Below are 17422 nucleotides of genomic sequence, written 5' to 3'. Positions count from 1 at the left end.
TGTTCAGGGAAAGTTTCTTAGAAATCTGGGAGACCAGCCCGCCTTGATAGACGGTAGAATTTGGACAAGTGGACAGGGAGCAAACCAGTACTCCAAAAAGAGTTTGAGATGTGAAGCAACAAGAGAGCAGATCTTTTAGGCAAAGCAGGGGTAATTTTTCTGAGACTGAGACACTTGCCTTCACGCCTGTGTTAACCACGGGGCAATGGGACACAAGCAGATTGTTTAAACTGGTTCAAAGCCTTTTCGTATTTACCCTGCGTGAACAATCTCTCTGTGTTTCATTAGTTGCCGATAAGTTACCTCTTTGTTTCTGTGTTTGGTTTTATGGATTCTATCGCTGGGCTGATGAGAGTCCAGGGAAGCCATGTAATGACAGGGGGAAGCGCTGGCTGGAGGAAAGAAAAGACGCTCGGAAGCCGTGGGGCGCCCAGGCTGCATCTGGGCACAATGCCAGCTCTTCTGTAGCCGAAGAGCTTGCCATGGTAACAGCTGACAATGGCTACAATTCACCTGTAATAAAGACAAGCACTACGACCACTCAGCACACTAATCAATGATTTAATAATTGTGTCAATGAAACAGATCATGTGGTGGGCTCTGGGGGATTCAAGTCCTCTCTGCTGTTACATGCTGCCTTTGAGCATGGTCTGGTCTTCCTCAAAAGACTTACACATTTCCTGCCAGTACTTTTAAGACTCTTCTGGTTACAACTTTTATACCAAAATATATTGGAACATCGTATACTCCTGAGACAGGTGTTTATTGACATTTATGGAAGTGTCAGGAAATTCCACTGAGCGAACAGAGCCTTTACCCACCCCGTCTATCTAGGTTTGTAGAATCCGTCCCTGGTGGTGATACTGTGCCCTTGGGTCGTAGAACATCTTCTCCTCAAACAAGCTGCTGCTTCTCAGGGTGCGTCACACTTTGGTCTGACCGAGGGGGTCCTGCCAGAAAGAGGATACGTTAGGTCCTACCGCATTTTGGATTTTCTCTATCTTTTTCTTTGTGATCCTGTGAATCGTTTTGAACCCAGATGACGTGTTATCCAATCATAAGTAAGGTTTCCTACCGAGGATCTGGATGACCTTTTCCACCCTACTTAACAGTAGTCAAGTCAACAGAGGCTGTAAAATGTCAGGACCCCAGTTCTCTGCTTGTTCTGGATCGCGCAGTGGGCTGCGCTCGTGGGGCAGTGTGGGGTGGCTGGTGGTCACTGCCCCTCGCATGCGCACATTGCTGCCAGCTCCCCATCATGGGGTTTTCAGAATGGTTTTCCACCTTATCTTCTTCATCGCACACAAAATGATTTAATCGACTATCATCTGAGCTCTCACATGTCAGTTAGACCTAGTAGGTTTTAGGAAACTGAGCATTAATGGTACTGAGTCAGTTAGAATTAGGGCTTCCCTGGTGGCGAACCTATCATGACATTGACTTTTATGAGGAAAAAAAAAAAGGGAGACCTATGCCTTTGTGTAAGCGGCTCTTAAAACTTGTTGGTGGGTAAGCAATATCTCAGATACGGCCTCAGATAGGTTTAAACAAAATCGGGACCTTCCCCCCCACCAGCAAGGTAAACAGGCTTAACATTTTATAAAGAATCTGCTCTGGGTCCCCTTCTAAAAGCCAGGTTCCAGTTATTTGTTAAGCGTGCCAAACTCCTGCAGAGCTGGGATCAGACTGCCTGGCCCCAATTGTTGGTGATTCCCTTTATAATTTGAGCATTTTTTTTGTCTGTTATTTTGAACTGTGGACCCTAGTGCCCATTCGGAGGCCAACAGAAAAGTCCCACTCAACATTCTGATACGTATAATGGCCCCAGGCAAGTTTTCCGTATCTAGAAATACATTTGTGTTGTATTATTTTAAAAACACCCCTCTACTGTCACTCTCCCTATCCCTGGTTTATCCTGAGCGCCATTAATTAAGGGCCTAATCTGTGAGAATATTGTGGCCCTTTTAAGAGTATATGAATTTTAATGGGTTTGCTTAAGGCCCGAAAAGGATTCACGACACAAAGGACTGAGTCGATAATGGTGGGATTTCAGGCAGTATGACAAGCATTGAGGGATATACTTTTGGCCAGAGGCCCTGCCTGACTCCATTCAAATTTCACAAAATATATAGTTGTCTCTCCATAAACAAATGAACAATATCCTTTTCTTCCTTTTTCCCCTTCATAATTTTGACATAAGCTATGCAGGGGAAAGCAGGTACTGGCTGGTAGTATCCATTATGTATGGGGGCCAATTTTATTAAGGATCTAGGAAATCCCTCCCTGGGTGGCATATTTAGAAAGTACTATTGGCATCCCGTCCCTCTGTGTTACCAGTGAGTGACATGTCAATGTCTTGATGCCTGATCTTAATTATTCACTCTCTGCCATTCCCCGAGCCCTGACATGGCTTTCGTCTGTGCTGACACATGGAATATAGCAAAGAGCATTAGTGGAGTCCAAATATGACTCTGAGAACAGAGAAGAGAAATTATATATGTGTATATATAGAACTATAATACACACACACACATACATATATACACATACACACCTCTATATGTACATATAAATACATATATATGTGTATATTTATAGATAGATATAGATGTATCAATAGCTATATATAGACATAAAGGTTGAGCCACAAAACCAATTTAGTGGCACCCAGCATGTATGATGAAAGCACCGTCTCATTCATACATGTAAGAAACCACAGCAACTTTTCTTTCCTGACCATTCCCCGAAGAGCACACCGGCGTAATTCAAATGTTATCTATTAATATTTATGCAATGTTTCCTATTATATAATTTGTAGAGCATTCCTTTGAGGTTAAAATGAGACAATAGATATGAAAACCTCTTGAAGATCATAAATTGTAAACTGAAAAATGTATTTCATCATAATTATGACTATGTTTATTTTCACGTTAACCATTTGGTTTCAAGTTTACAACTTCCTGGGTGGCACAGCTGATATCAGCTGATTTTCACTGTGAGTGCCAGACATGGCACGACCATCAAAAAGGTACAAACACAGCAAAGCAGAAGGAGCAATGAACGCCAAGGAGACTGAGTTTTATTCCCAGCTTGCTGGTAACAAATCTTATGCCTTGGGCAAATCATTTAACCTCACCAAGTCTTGCATCCTTATCTTTAAAGTGAAGGGGCGGCTCAGCCAATATCCCATCCAGATTCAATTTTCAGCGATCCTTGGGTAACCTTTTTTTTAAACACAAACAAACAAACAAACAAACAACATAGGAGGGGTGCCTGGGTGGCTCTGTTGTTAAACGTCTGTCTTCAGCTCAGGTCATGATCCCGGGGTCCTGGGATTGAGCCTCGCATCGGGCTCCCTGCTCCTTGGGGAGTCTGCTTCTCCCTCTCCCACACCCCCTGCTTGTGTTCCCTCTCTCGATATCTCTCTCTCTCTGTGTCAAATAAATAAATAAAATCTTTAAACAACAACAACCACAACGGAAACTTCTCATCAGGGACAGTTACAAAGTCTTTCCTTCCACTGCAGTAATTAGCTTTGGTCCAGGTCCCATAACATGTTAGGTTGTAAGAATTTGGCAAAACTGCAATATTTTCCAGAAATTGTTGAAATGCCAAGAGGCTGTTATCAGCTGTATTGTTGCCAGGACATTATAATGTGTGAGATGAACCAGTTAAAAAAAAAGAAGAAGAAGATAACACAAACAAAAACAAAAGCGTGGGGGAAATCTTTTGCTGCTCTTTGAATTTTTGTTGTCAGTCTGATTTGTCTGACTACAAAGAAGTAGTCAATGAAAAAATTTTTTTCTTTTATTTTTTTCCTTCCTTCAAGAGCCCTGTTCCATATAGAAAAACAGGGTCAATAGAACCAATATTCATAGCTAATTCGGATGGTATGGGCCATTTTAGTTGGTTGTCAATAACCTTCTGGGAACCCTTCTTAGGCACTCTCATCTTTTGTAGAAGATAAAGGGACGAGATAGAAAGAAATTGCAGTGAGAAACACATCTTCGGTGGTCTGCTGGCAGAAAGCCATAGCATTCCTCCGTTATGTGCCCATATTCTGCACCCAAACTATGCCAATGTTTGATTTTCCCCTGATATGGTGAAATTCTGTAAACAATTTGCAGCCTTTGTAATTTCTCCATTTTAATTTTAACTGCCTTGATAAATTAACTGGATTAAGCTAGTTGTAGGAAAAACAGATGTGAACATCTGTTAAGGTCTTAATAGTACAGTGGTATTTGAACAGCAATCTGAAGCAAGAGAAAGAGCAAGCTCCTGTTCACATCTATGTTGGTGAAAAGCAATCCAGGCTGAGGGAGGAGTAAGTGCAAAGACCTCGGGGCATTTCTTGAGGCCAGAGAGTGCCTGGTTGGAGAAAGAGCAAGAATGCCAAAATGCCTGGTGGCAGTGAGGGAGTGGAGGGTAGTGGATGATATGAAAGGTGAGGACTGTAGGACTTGGTAAGCCATCGTCACGAGCTCGGGACTCACTGGAGGATGTGGGCAGAGGAAGGACTTGAACCAAGTGATGTCAAACAGAGTATCTCTGGCAGTCAACAGCGCTGTTAGGAAGCAATTCGAATAATCTAGGTGATGGGTGAGTGTACCTTGGAACAGGTGGAGATGGTGAATAATAGTCTGGGTCTATTCTGACAGAAGAGCTGATATATTCTGTTGATGGATAAAATAAGGGGTATGAGGGAAAAGGAGAGGTCCAGGATGACTCATAGGTGAAAGCCTGAGAAACCGAAACTATAGAATTGCTGTCAACCAAGATGAAAGGATCAGGAATTTGTTTGTGGACCAGAGTTTTTGACGCCCATGTGACAAAGAAATTTTGGTAGACGCTTAATCAGTACACTTGTATTGGGTAGCTATTTTCATTCATATTGAAATTCAAGCAAGAAGTTTAGGAAATGGAAAAAAAATCCAGGTTTAGCCCATTCTCTTGGTTTCATCTATTCAATTTATTTATTTAGTTAGTTGATATGTACTATAATCTCTTACCCATTAAAAGTTAGGTACTAAGTGCTGTGAGAGATAGAATATGTTTAAATGAGAATTATACTATCAGCACGCATATCACCTAATGGAATTTGGAAGTATGTGTCATTGGCACAAGTAAGGTGCCATGGTGTTTGGGTATACCAAAGTGATTATGAGGGGTTCACACGTGAGACAGCCTTAAAACTGGGTTAGCCCTTTACATTCCAGATGGAAAGTCTTTATATCATCAATGCCAGAAAGACTATGGAAGGGGAGGAATTTTCTTATTTGACTTTGTGAACTTACTGCAGGTAATCTGGAAGAACAATCTTGACCAGTCTTCCTTAAGAAGTTTTGAGAATTAAGCTCTAAGGTTCATTGTATGTAGTTAATTTACTTATCTCACATGCATCTAGAATGAAACTAGCTATGTACCATCGGTGGGAGAATTGAGAAAATTGTTCCGTGGTGGAAAAGGCTGATCTAGTCTGTATGGGTCCTAAATTCAAAGTTAGAGTTAATGAGTAAAGTATATCTCAGCTTCTGGTCAAACTTTCATATCTAACCCAGAAAGCAGGTAAGATGAGTGGTACACACCTGATGTCTGCTGAGCTCAACATCAGGTATGAGGCCATAGAGGCAAGTGAAAATGGCAAAAGAAAGAAAAGAAATTGCACTTACTCTTGAGGCTCATATAATCTAATTGGGAAGACAAACACAAGGACAAGTACACGAGAACAGTTTTACAGCACAGTCTAAATAATTGACCAGTGATATCATAGTCTTTGAGTGTGGACAAAGGATAGGGTGGTAATTTGTGTCGAGGAATCATCAAGGTTGGCTGGGTTGAAGCAGAGAGGACATCCTTGAGGGTCCTAATCTTAAGAAAACATTGGCAAGTCATTGATTAGTCAATTAAAAAACCTGACATTTGAGCATGGATTTTATGAGCTAAGCAACTGAGCCTTTATAGGAACGCTGATATTCAGATGGCTTTCCATGATTTTCAGAATAAATCTTCGTGTACAAAAATCTTTGCTTCACTCATATAGGTGCTTCTCGAGCCTGCTGGATTTTCCTCTCCCAAAGACTGACATCTGTCTAATACTTGAGTTGTGAAAAACGTCCCCTTTGATAGACTCTTCTGTTGACAGTTATAAAATTTCCTTGTGGCGATCACTGAGGGCTGCCTTCTCAAAACGAACACTCTAATATGATGAAAAGGAGGAAGGCAATGCAGGCTCCCATAAAAGGGCAAATTCCTTAGCCCCAGTGTGTGGATAACTGCGTGATAGAGTTTTCTCTCTTCGGCTGTAGGACTTGGTCAGGGATTTTGAGGTACCACTGTTTGGACTCAGCAGGGTGCATAATCCTCGGAGCGCTCCATGCCAGTCTAGAAATATCCTAACACAGTGACGACAGCAGGAAATCACAGTGTATTTTCCCAGTACCCCTTGGTGGAGTGTGTTGCCAAAACCAACACTTTGTAATGGTACCATCTTGAGGTGCGAGGCAGGAGGGCAGGTGCTGTCGCAGGTGGAGGAGGCAAGGCTGTCAGGCTTTCTGAAGGCACGTCGGGGGACGCTGCAACAACGGGACGGCGCCCCGCGCTACCTGCACACAGCACATTGAAACATCACGTACGTGATGCAGAGCATTTAATGAGTCGGGACTGAAAACTTTAATTAGCTTGTAGGGCTTTTCATTATTTTATTTTTTGTTCATTATATTTTCTGCTCAGTCTCTGTGGATGTTCTGCATTTTCATCATCAAATGACTGGCTGGCTATTTTTGTCAAACAAGAAGCCTGAAACCATCAAGTCTGAGTGCGGAGACGGTCTGCCCGCTCTGTCAACAGGATGAAAGTGAGTCTCGGGCTTTTTTAATTACAAGGATAACATGTTCGCTCATCTAATAATGAAGATGGTTAGCAATTTTAAATTTTAATAATCAATTACTGAAAGTAATTCTCCATTAAACCACAAGAGAGCCATTAAATCTCAAAAGATGGAACATGCTGTATGTAACAGTAGCAAATCTTCTATTTTTAAATATCATTAGGGAATATCTGATTGTTTCATTTCTCTGCATTTCTTTTACCTTTTTCCTCATGCAGACCATCTCATTTTCCGCAGGAAGACAGCACATGATCTTATAAATAATAAAAGAAAACCCTTGCAAGACTTGATCCAGGGGTGTGAAATATGTGCTAAGAATGTAATTTATTTCAGTCTGGGATATTTTGACTGAATAATAAGGAAGGTGACTAATTAATATTATACTATGCTGTGGGCAAGGCAGCAGAGTGGGCTCAGCCATGCTCCCTTCACCTCTGGAGACCTGCATTCAAGCCTGGAGGAGTCACAGCTGCAGAGCACGGTCTGGGGCCTGGGAGGGGAAGGGGTCAGATGTCTTTTCCGGGCTGCGGAGACCCCTGTCCATATTCTAAAACCACCCTGAACATCAGCCTCTGCTCTGAGGAGACAAGGGAAAAGACAAATGATTGCTACTTGGCTGTGACAATTTGGCCGACTTACATGTCAGGGGGAGAGAGCTCTGTGAAGCCTCAGCTCTCCAAGCTCTAGCCTGCTTTAGCCAGCGTGCTTGCATCCCCCACTTAAACATTTGGAAATAGATGGAGTAGAAGAAAAGGTAGGTGTGTGTGTGGGGGGGTGTGTTCAGGTAAGATATTAGATAGGGGTGGGGGCACAATAACAAGATGGCCAAAAATAGTGATTAGTTCGAATCAAATTAGCCTAGGTCTCCATTAGCAGCAGCTGACTCCGTTTCTTGCAGTATCCAAAGCTCAAAGAGCGGAAAGGTACCGCGCTTTATTTCTAAGGCATTCGATAAGCTTTCAGACAATGGGAAGGCCGCTTAGAATCTAACCAGTAGGCACTACACTCCGCACCGCCCCCCCAAACTCCATGTGGTCTGTGGGAGGCAAGGAAGTGGGCTGACTCGAGCACCGGAAGCCACACGGCCGGAGATGAACTTCTCACCATCTAGATTGTTTCTCTGATGGGAGCCGTGCCTGTGTTTTCGAACTGCGCTGGCCTTTCCGGGGTGCTGGCAGTCCTGGGCTCCCCCGGGAAGGGATAAAGCAGAAACTCTACCAAGCCGGGCCGGCTGGGGGTGGGGAAGGGGGATTTCATGGCATGGATAATTAAGATGCAGCTCCTGTGTACTTGCTCACTGGAAATTTCAAGTGTCTGGATATAAGAGGGTTCCTGTTTCTCTCTCACTCTGCTACTTGGACTTTAATCCTCGTTAGAACATGAGCAGGGAGAAGTTGGTTTGGTGGGTAGAGTGGAATGTTGGATCTCCACCTCAGGAGTTCCCCTAGGTGACGTTCAGAACTGGCCCCTGCACGCGGAGGGCAAGGAAAGAAGGAAGGAGACAGGCCACTCCAGGCGGTAGGTGGCAGTTTTCATAAGTGAGGGCGCTTCCATATGAGGCTTGTCTTGGGCTGTGCAAAAATGAGATCTCTGTACCCACCTTGCAGAATCGTACAGCCACGTACCCAGTCCAGACGGTCTCAATAACACGTTACTCTCAGGGCTATGTCCTTGTAGCGGCTCCTAGTGTGGGAATGGTGGGTATAACACACATTCCAAGGGTAGCCAGTGGGGGGCACGGGGGGTTTAAGGAGTCTCTGCTCTGATTGCCAGGATCCAGTTCAAAAGTCAGCGGGGGGTCATGTCCTCTCAGTGACCTCCTCCAGCAGGGGAATGTGATCCACACTGGATAATTTTTGTCTCTGCTAGCACATCTGAGAAGTGACTTAGAAGAAAAAGAAACTTAATGTTTGGGTTCTGATGTGAATCCCAATTATCTAGCTATGATGACGAATCCATATTCTACCTATCTACTATTGGTATGTGTAATGGGGTGTGAGAGTGATAATATATTTTTTTAAGATTTTATTTATTTGAGAGAGCCAGAGAGAGAGAGAGTGAGAGAGAGCGAGCACTCTCGGGGGGAAAGGCAGAGAGAGAGAGAGAAGCAGGCTTCCCACTGAGCAGGGAGCCCGATGCGGGGCTCAATCCCAGGACCCTGGGATCATGACCTGAGTCGGAGGCAGACACTTAAACCACTGAGCCACTATCACTCTAGAGTGATAATATTTTATTCAACTTTGAAACATCTTTTTACTTTCCCAGATCACCAATCATGGGTTATTATGAGTGGACTATTATGAACTATTATGATTATTAGGAGTGGCTACATCTTATATTTCCTCAGAAAAACTTAGCACTCTTGAGTGACTCTGGCATCCTATGGACAACTTCAATCTTCGGTCATAGAGTTAAGAGCTCCTGGTTTCACAGCCCCAAAAGCCCTCTTTGAAATGATTTATATATGTTTAAACTGGGGCAGAAAGACCCCTCACCTCTTCATGACATAGGCAGATTTTGAGAACCAGAAATTGTTTTGGCAGTCACAACTGTAAATGTTGTGGAATGAAATCCACTCTAGGGGGTAGTTCTGCTTGGTATCTTAGTGCATTCTCACATGTTCTTCCGGATCTCATTTTCTGCAGAAACAAATCTGGTCCTTTAAAAGGGCACAGAACAGGAAGCATTACAGCTCCTGATACTGTGGTTTAGTGAAGCTGCTATTTGGGGAGCATGTGTATTACTTCTGTAATGGGTGTAAAAATACAATGACCCGGGGCGTGGAGAATCTAGCTGCATGCTGCCTGCTAGCTTTGTGTGGGCTGCTTTAGATTGGTCCCAGGGGCGCATGCAGGTAAGCGAGCAACATGCATTGGGTCTTCAGCAATTTGGTTTGGAGGTCGGGCTGCAGATTCCCTCCCCTAGGAATCTTTACTACTTCAGAGTGGGAGAGAGTTAACTCTTAGTGGCTTCCCTAAGGAATGTCTGATAGTCCACAGACAGTTGGCGGGAAAGGGCAATGCCAAATCCTGCTTACCTCCCCAGTGGTGTCTGGGTTGTTCTGTGGAAGGAGAAGAAGTCATCCACGGCATCATTGAAGGCAGGATTCTCTCCACAGAGAAGATGGCAAAGTCAGCAGAGGGTCACTCCTGGGACTTCTGCTTGCTGAGAAGCAGAGAACAGAATAAGGGCAAAGCCTAAGGGAGGCTAATCTAACACCCAGTGGAGAGAGAGGCAATCAGGTCACCTTGCTAGAAGGCTCAGGGCTAGAATCATAGAAAGTTAGAGGAAACATTTAGGAAAACTCTAGATGTGGGCTCCCAGATTACAGATAAGAATTGGAATGACTGGTGAAGATCAAAGAGGTGGAGAGCAGCCTTACTTACACCAAAGCCGAGGACCTCGGATTCAAAGCACTAGGTTTGCTGCACTGTGAGATTGTGTACAATGAGGCGAAGGATTTTCCAACGAACGACAATGCAGCAAGAGTGCGACGTGATGGTGAGGGTGCGGCCTTTGGTGTCAGACAGTGCTGGGTTTGGGTCCCACCTCGGCCACTTATTGGCTCTGTGACTTTTGGCAATTGATTTAACCTCTTTAAGACTCCTTTTTCTCATCTGTCAAAGGGAGGTAAAAGTAGGGCAGGGTTCCTCAACTTTGGCACCATTGACATGCGGGACTGGATAATTCTTTGTTGTGGGGGCTGTCCTGCACCGAAGGCTGTTTAGCAGGATTCCTGGCCTCTACCCACTAGATGCTAATATCACAACCCCTCCCCTTCAAGCACTGACAACCCAAACCGACTCCAGACATTGCAAAATGTCCCATGGGGTCAAAATAGTTCTAGTTAAGAACCACTGCAGTAGTGCAATAGTGGGAATAATGAAGTTCTAGGTAAAGCACTTGGCATTGGTATCTGGCATGTAATAATTGCTCAATAGATATTAGGTATGATTTGTACCCATTGATACAAATGTGGGCAGTATTTTTATTAGATACTAAATAATACCATTATTAAGGGATACTATTTACTCTCTCAGACTATGTGTGAGTATTCTTAGTCCAGAGTTTCAACTGGCCTTACTGTTGTTGTTTGGAATGAGGGAAAGCAGGTTTAAAAAAAAGGCCTTTTCTTTTTCTGTGTTCACATTCTTAGTTCATGTACACTATGCAGATACACTCACGGCTCACCTGGTAGAGGCTTTGCAAAACTGTAGCTGCATGATTAATTGATTAAACATTGCAGTGTTCATAGCATATTCTGAGGGAACAATTACAAGTTCCCCAATGTAATACACATCTCGATGTTGAGTAGCTGCCCACGATATTCTTATTTGGAAAGACATTCGTGACAGTTATATGTAGGTTTCTATTAAAAATGTGTTTATATTGCTTCTGAACCATGGAATAGTCACTTGTTTTGTTGACATAATCTAAAGAAGAAGGATGATATTCATTTCATCCTATCTTATTTGGCCATTATTTGATAGCAGGTACAACAATATAACCAGTCAAAATGAAATTCTAGCTTCTTCCTGAATTCAGTGATTAAAATCAAACCATACAGCATGATCCATTGAGTCTTGGCTTCACGTCCAACTCCCACCATTTTCTCAGCAAAAGCAAACTTCAGTCGGCTAATAAGAATAGGCATGACTGGGCGCCTGGGTGGCTCAGTCGTTAAGGGTCTGCCTTCGGCTCAGGTCATGATCCCAGGGTCCTGGGATCGAGTCCCACATCGGGCTCCCTGCTCCGCGGGAAGCCTGCTTCTCCCTCTCCCGCTCCCCCTGCTTGTGTTCCCTCTCTCGCTGTGTCTCTCTCTGTCAAATAAATAAATAAAATCTTTAAAAAAAAAAAAGAATAGGCATGACTAACCAAGGTAATTTCTTCCTGCATTAATCTTAAACTCTTCAAAAGTCATCAAGGTTTTATTTCTTTGGCTCCCGATTGAATTGTTGAATTTTGCAGAAGGCATTACACGTTACACAAGGGAGATTAAATTGAAACTAAAGACACAATTGCCATTAAGACATTAAAGAGGGGTGGAGGAAAATCTAAAGAATATATATGTATATATGTATTGTTTTAAGAAAATTTGGAGCTAAGAATGACCACCTTTCAACTTGCATTGGAAATATTTGAGTTTGATTTTCTCATTTAATTTGTTTAGAGTGAAACTCATGGAGTAACTTATGGAATAGTGATTTGACAGATACTTTAGGCAAACACTTTGGACAAAGAGTATCTTAGAATTAGATTTTTGTAAACTATAGGAAACAAACTGAGGGCTGCTGGAGGGGAGGGGGTGCAGGGATGGGGTAATTGGGTGATGGGCATTAAGGAAGGCACGTGATGTGATGAGCACTAGGTGTTATATGCAACTGATAAATTATTGAACACTATACCTGAAACTAATGATGTACTATATGTTGGCTAATTGAATTGAAATAAAATTAAAAAAAAGAAAACACGCACGCATGTGAAGGACCAAATCAAAACAAAGTTGTTTTTATTTTCATTTAAATCTGTGTTGCATGATCTTTGAGGCCATCTGTCAAACACTCTCCCTCAACTTTCCGGCTCTTGTTTCTACTACAACTTTATCAGCCTCAACTATACATTCTCATGCTTTCCTATGTTTTCTCTTTGGATATCCATCTTCATCACTTCTTTGATGTTCTGGGTCAAAACCCATCCTTTCAATTGTCTGTTCTAGTTACACCTGGGTACACTGATCGTGCCTTTATTCCACATCTCCTCATTACTTACGTGAATGATTTTTACTATATTATTTTGCACTGGTTTGTATATTGCTTAACAATTTTGTGCTGGTTACCTGTGTTTCATATCTTTCCAAGTAGATTGTTATATCATGGAAAGCATAGACTGTCTTTGACTTTTATTGTTCTCAAACTACCACCAAGGTGTTTTGAATGTATAACAAGTATGTGTTGGATGAATTAATGAATACTGTACTGAACAATTTAAAAGTGAGTTTTTATGGAGGGCCTTTTATTTAAATGCTTAACATTATATGATGAATCTATTTAATAACCAATAACAACATCAAAAATACCACTTAGTCACAACGATGTACTGGTTTAATCTGGTCTAATTCTCATTTTACAGATGGAAAAACTGAATGGATAAATGACTCGGATGGTATAAACTCAAGGATCAGGCCAGAGGATATTCCCACCCACAGCCCCCAGTTTTCACCTCTGAGTGCCATTAGTTAAATATTGCCAGTGGAAAGAGACACTCATCTAAAATAAATATAATGGGGGGCTCAGTTGGTTAAGTGTCCAACTCTTGATTTCAACTCAGGTCATGATCTCAGAGTCCTGGGATGGAGCCCCTTGTCGAGTTCTGCACTCAGAGGGGAGTTTGCTTGAGAATTTCTCTCCCTTTCCCTATGCCCCTCCCCCCACTCTTCAGCATGCTCTCTTTCTCTTAAATAAATAAATGAATCCTAAAAAAAGTAAATATGATGGTGTCGGGTCACCTTGCCCTTTGCTAATGAGCAATATATAGCATGCTGGAGCTAAGCTCATGCTTGAGAAGCATACAGGTTGTAGATCAAGGGCTGGCTTTGCCATTCCTTAGCCCAAAGAACTCAGTTGAGTAACTTAAGCTCCCAAGCTTGTTTATTCATCTGTAAAATGGGACTAATAGTTGTATTTACTTCAAAGTACCTAACACATCTGATATAGTTTTTGTGGCATATAAAAAGCTATTAGTGATTGTTACCTATAATTATTAATACTTTTGGGCTATATAGTTTAAAAAGAATTTCCAATTATATTCATTTAATGTACTTTATAGATTTACATATGGATATTAATCCATATATTTTATAGTATACTTTTAGAAATGTATATCTTTCTATTCTACTTTGTCAATATCTCCAGGAAAATTTCTCCTAATTATAGTTTTCTCTAAATTGCCTTGAGAAAAAAATTCTTCCGAGTTTTCAGTTTAGATAATTTTGATGTTATAGGTACTTTTGTTTTCATTTTTAGGAGAACTCTTATGATCTTCATTTTAAAAATAGCTGTCAACATTCTTAAATTACTTAATAGTTTTAGTCATATATCTCCTTGAAGAACTACATTTTTCTTTCAAAAAGTGAAATGATGTAAAATAATTCTGAGATAAATTGCTTATTTTAGTTTTATGTAGCACAATATTTTATAGCTACTTTTTAAAAAGATTTTATTTATTTATTTGACAGAGAGAGACACAGTGAGAGAGGGAACGCAAGCAGGGGGAGTGGGAGAGGGAGAAGCAGGCTCCCACTGAGCAGGGAGCCCGATGCGGGGCTCGATCCCAGGACCCTGGGATCATGACCTGAGCCGAAGGCGGACGCTTAAAGGCTGAGCCCCCCAGGCGTCCCATATAGCTACTTTTTTTAAAACTGTAGGTTGAATATAAATTTCACATGAGAACAAAACTGTACATTTCTTTTATTAATTTCGTATCTTATCTGTTTTAATTTCAACCCACACCCCTTTTTTCAGATGATTGGAAAAAAATAACTTTCTGGAAAATGTGTTACCTACTATTAATTTTTTAAAGCATTTGCTATTATCTAAAATCAAACTAGCACAAATGTCTTTTCTTGGTCACAAGCGGGTTTGAAGTACGGCTGTGCCAGGGCAAACTCCAAGTACCTGCTCTACATAAATTGATCTCCCAAAGGAAAATGCATTATGCTTATAATTGAAGTTATCATTTCTAATACCACCATTAATGCTGATTGAATCTTGAATTTGTGTTGGGATCATTTATTTGAAGACACTATATCTCTTAAAAATTCATGTCAAGTACACCCTATAAAGGTTAATCTACAGTCTTGGAGCTATTTCTTAGGCTTTGGTAACCTGGAGAAGGTCAGATTATGAATCTAAGCAAAAATAAGAGCCTATCTTTTTTAATGGATTGAGAGTGATATCTATTTTACAGAAAGATAGGGATTGGTAAGTTAGATTAAGGTTTTAGTTTTTAAATATAAAGATTGGTGGATCTGTTCACAATACCATTCTTTTTAAAATTCATTTTATTTTGTTAAAATTAGAATTTTTATTTTAAAGCCATCTCTTCTACTGTACATACGGTGAGTTCTGGGAATAAGTAAACTCCTCCAACCAGTCCATTTCTTTGTCTCTCTCTTCCTGTTTTGTTCACCCCTTTTCCTAGATAGGTGGGTGCACCATCACTATCTACCCAGTTGCTATATTTAGAAACTTTGGGGGAGAGCCGCTCTTGATGCCTCTTTTTCTCCCCTTTTGCCATATCCAATCAATCTTAGAATGCTGTATATATCTTCTCAAAAATAGCTACAGAAGATAAGGAAAGCATTGACATCTTTTTAGTCTCCCTCTCATTGCTTTAGTACAAGTAACAGCTGCCTAACCATTAGGCTGAACCATATGAAATTGGCATTTTTGTCAGACCAAAAACCCCCTCATATATTCATAATTCACGTTTTTCAACTTAAATAATTTTCCTTTATTTTTTTTCTAACTCATTGGTTTCCACTGCAGTAGAGATATCTTTCAGAAACACAAATCTGATCATTTATCACACTTGTTAATCCCCTTGAATGGTTTTCCATTGTCCCCATGATAATGCCCAAATTCTTTTCCATGACCTACAATGTCCTGCATGAGCCAGTCTCTATTGATTTCTTTAGTGTCATTTTTTGCAACTTTCCACCCCTTGCAATTTTGCTCATCTTATCTCTGGTCTTGTGTACACACCAGTTCTTTTACATGGTCTGTCTTCACGGCCTCTTTAGTTGGCTGAATCCTATTCATTGTTTCTGTTTCAAAGTATCTACCAGGTTCTCTAACCCCTGGATCTTGCCTTAGAAGCTTTCTGAGGTGTTTTTATAGCACTCACCGCACTGTACTTAATTTCATATTTGCTTTTTCATCTCCTTTCCACAACAGCTCCATGAAGGAGAAGGCCGTATCTTCCAGCTGGTACCTGGGCTTCTAGTACTAATGCATTGCAGGCATTCAGTACATTCTTGGGGGGCGCCTGGGTGGCTCAGTTGGTTAAGCATCTGCTTTCAGCTCAGGTCACGATCCCAGGGGCCTGGGATTGAGTCCCTCATCAGGCTTCTTGCTCAGCGGGGAGCCTGCTTCTCCCTCTGCCTTCTGCTCCCCCCTGTTCATGCTCTCTCTCTCTCTGATAAATAAATAAATAAATAAATAAATAAATAAATAAATTAAAAAAACATTCTTGGGCAAGTTACTTATTCTCTCAAGTTCGCCTCAGTTTGCATGTATCAGAGATGAGGGTGACTTCATAGGAAGGTAGTGGTGAGGACTGCATGACGACTCTTGTGTAAGAGGACTTTTGGACAGGCTATTCTTATTTTATTGTATTTCCCTTCCCTGTTTACTTCCTTAGGATTTGTTTGTTTCCTTTCATTTTGGGAGCTCTTTTTTTTTCTCGCTGGTAAAGGAGAGATTTGGTGCAAGACGTACGGAGGACAGAGGAAGACAGGAAACGAGATGGAGTCACATTTCCAATCCTCCTGCCAACTCACATCCCTCCCTGGGACTGGGTTTAGGCAACTATATAGAGAGAAGCCGAAGTGGTGGGACTGGAGTCCGGGCTATATTGTTTTTAGGTAACAAAGTGGGCACAGAGTTTGGAAGGAGACCCTTTCACCCTCTTGCATGGGACCCATGGGATCCTCAGAGGATCGGGACCTTGAGTTTGCCAAGCTCAGGTTATAGGGATTTATTGTGAGACGACACCTGGCAGTAAGGGAGGCAGCATTTATCTCCTGGGGATAGAGAACAGTAAACGTAACACACCAGCCTTTGCAGAGGCTAGAACTAGATTCAAGAATCTCTAAGGAACCTTTGTTTTATGGATCTTCACTTTTGTGTTCTTCTACTACTGGCACTCCCAAGCCATTCCCAGGGTTGGTTTTGTTTTTGTTTTCTCTTCTCCCTTCTCCCCTTGTAGCTAGCTGTTTTCTTATCCTCTACTCTGTGTGTCCTTTTGTCAAAGCTTTTATCTATTCAAAACATCTATTCATAGCTGAAATTATCTTTATTATACCTTGGATGATGAGACTACCTAGGAAACCAGCTCATTATTTGACTTCAAACTTAATTTCTGATCCAGGGCCTCTGCAAACATTACTGTGTTTACTCATTTATTCATTCGGTTAATTTGTTCCACAGATATTCAGTGAGCATCTCCCGCATTTTAGGCACTCTTTTTGATACTTGTGATAATGCCTCGACACTATACACATAAATGTCCCTGCCCTCAAGAGACTTCTATTCTAGCAACACTCAAACGATTGCAATTTAGTATTGGACATGGAAAAGAGACTGAGGCTGGGGCAGATTTCCAGCAGTTACCGGGGAGATACTACATTGCAAGTGATCAGGGAAGTAAGGGGTAAGGACATGGAAGTCTTGTTTTCAAGGATCTTTGAGGCAGCTCCATGCTTTCATTCTGTCCGTTCAGTACTCAGAGCCTTCTCTTTTGTCTTACCTCTAAGTA

The 17422-nt window shown here is 41.6% G+C and overlaps 1 long non-coding RNA gene and 1 other non-coding gene across 2 annotated transcripts in view; one reads left to right on the top strand and one right to left on the bottom strand.

Moving 5' to 3' along the window:
* Positions 1 to 6514: 6514 nt before the first annotated feature.
* The window catches only part of LOC118522266 (uncharacterized), a 436304-nt gene continuing 425396 nt past the window's right edge, over positions 6515 to 17422 (top strand). The window contains exon 1 of the long non-coding RNA XR_013447181.1: positions 6515 to 6853. This is a non-coding gene — a long non-coding RNA (uncharacterized LOC118522266). The remainder of the gene's footprint in view (positions 6854 to 17422) is intronic.
* On the bottom strand, positions 9218 to 9346 carry LOC118522308 (small nucleolar RNA SNORA25). The gene has a single exon (XR_004910565.1). It is a non-coding gene; the product is annotated as a small nucleolar RNA SNORA25 (small nucleolar RNA).

This window comes from Halichoerus grypus, chromosome 4 (assembly GCF_964656455.1).
Source record: "Halichoerus grypus chromosome 4, mHalGry1.hap1.1, whole genome shotgun sequence".
Taxonomy (NCBI): domain Eukaryota; kingdom Metazoa; phylum Chordata; class Mammalia; order Carnivora; family Phocidae; genus Halichoerus; species Halichoerus grypus.
The sequence above is the reverse complement of the archived record's forward strand: the minus strand, read 5'-3'. Positions and strand labels throughout refer to the sequence as shown.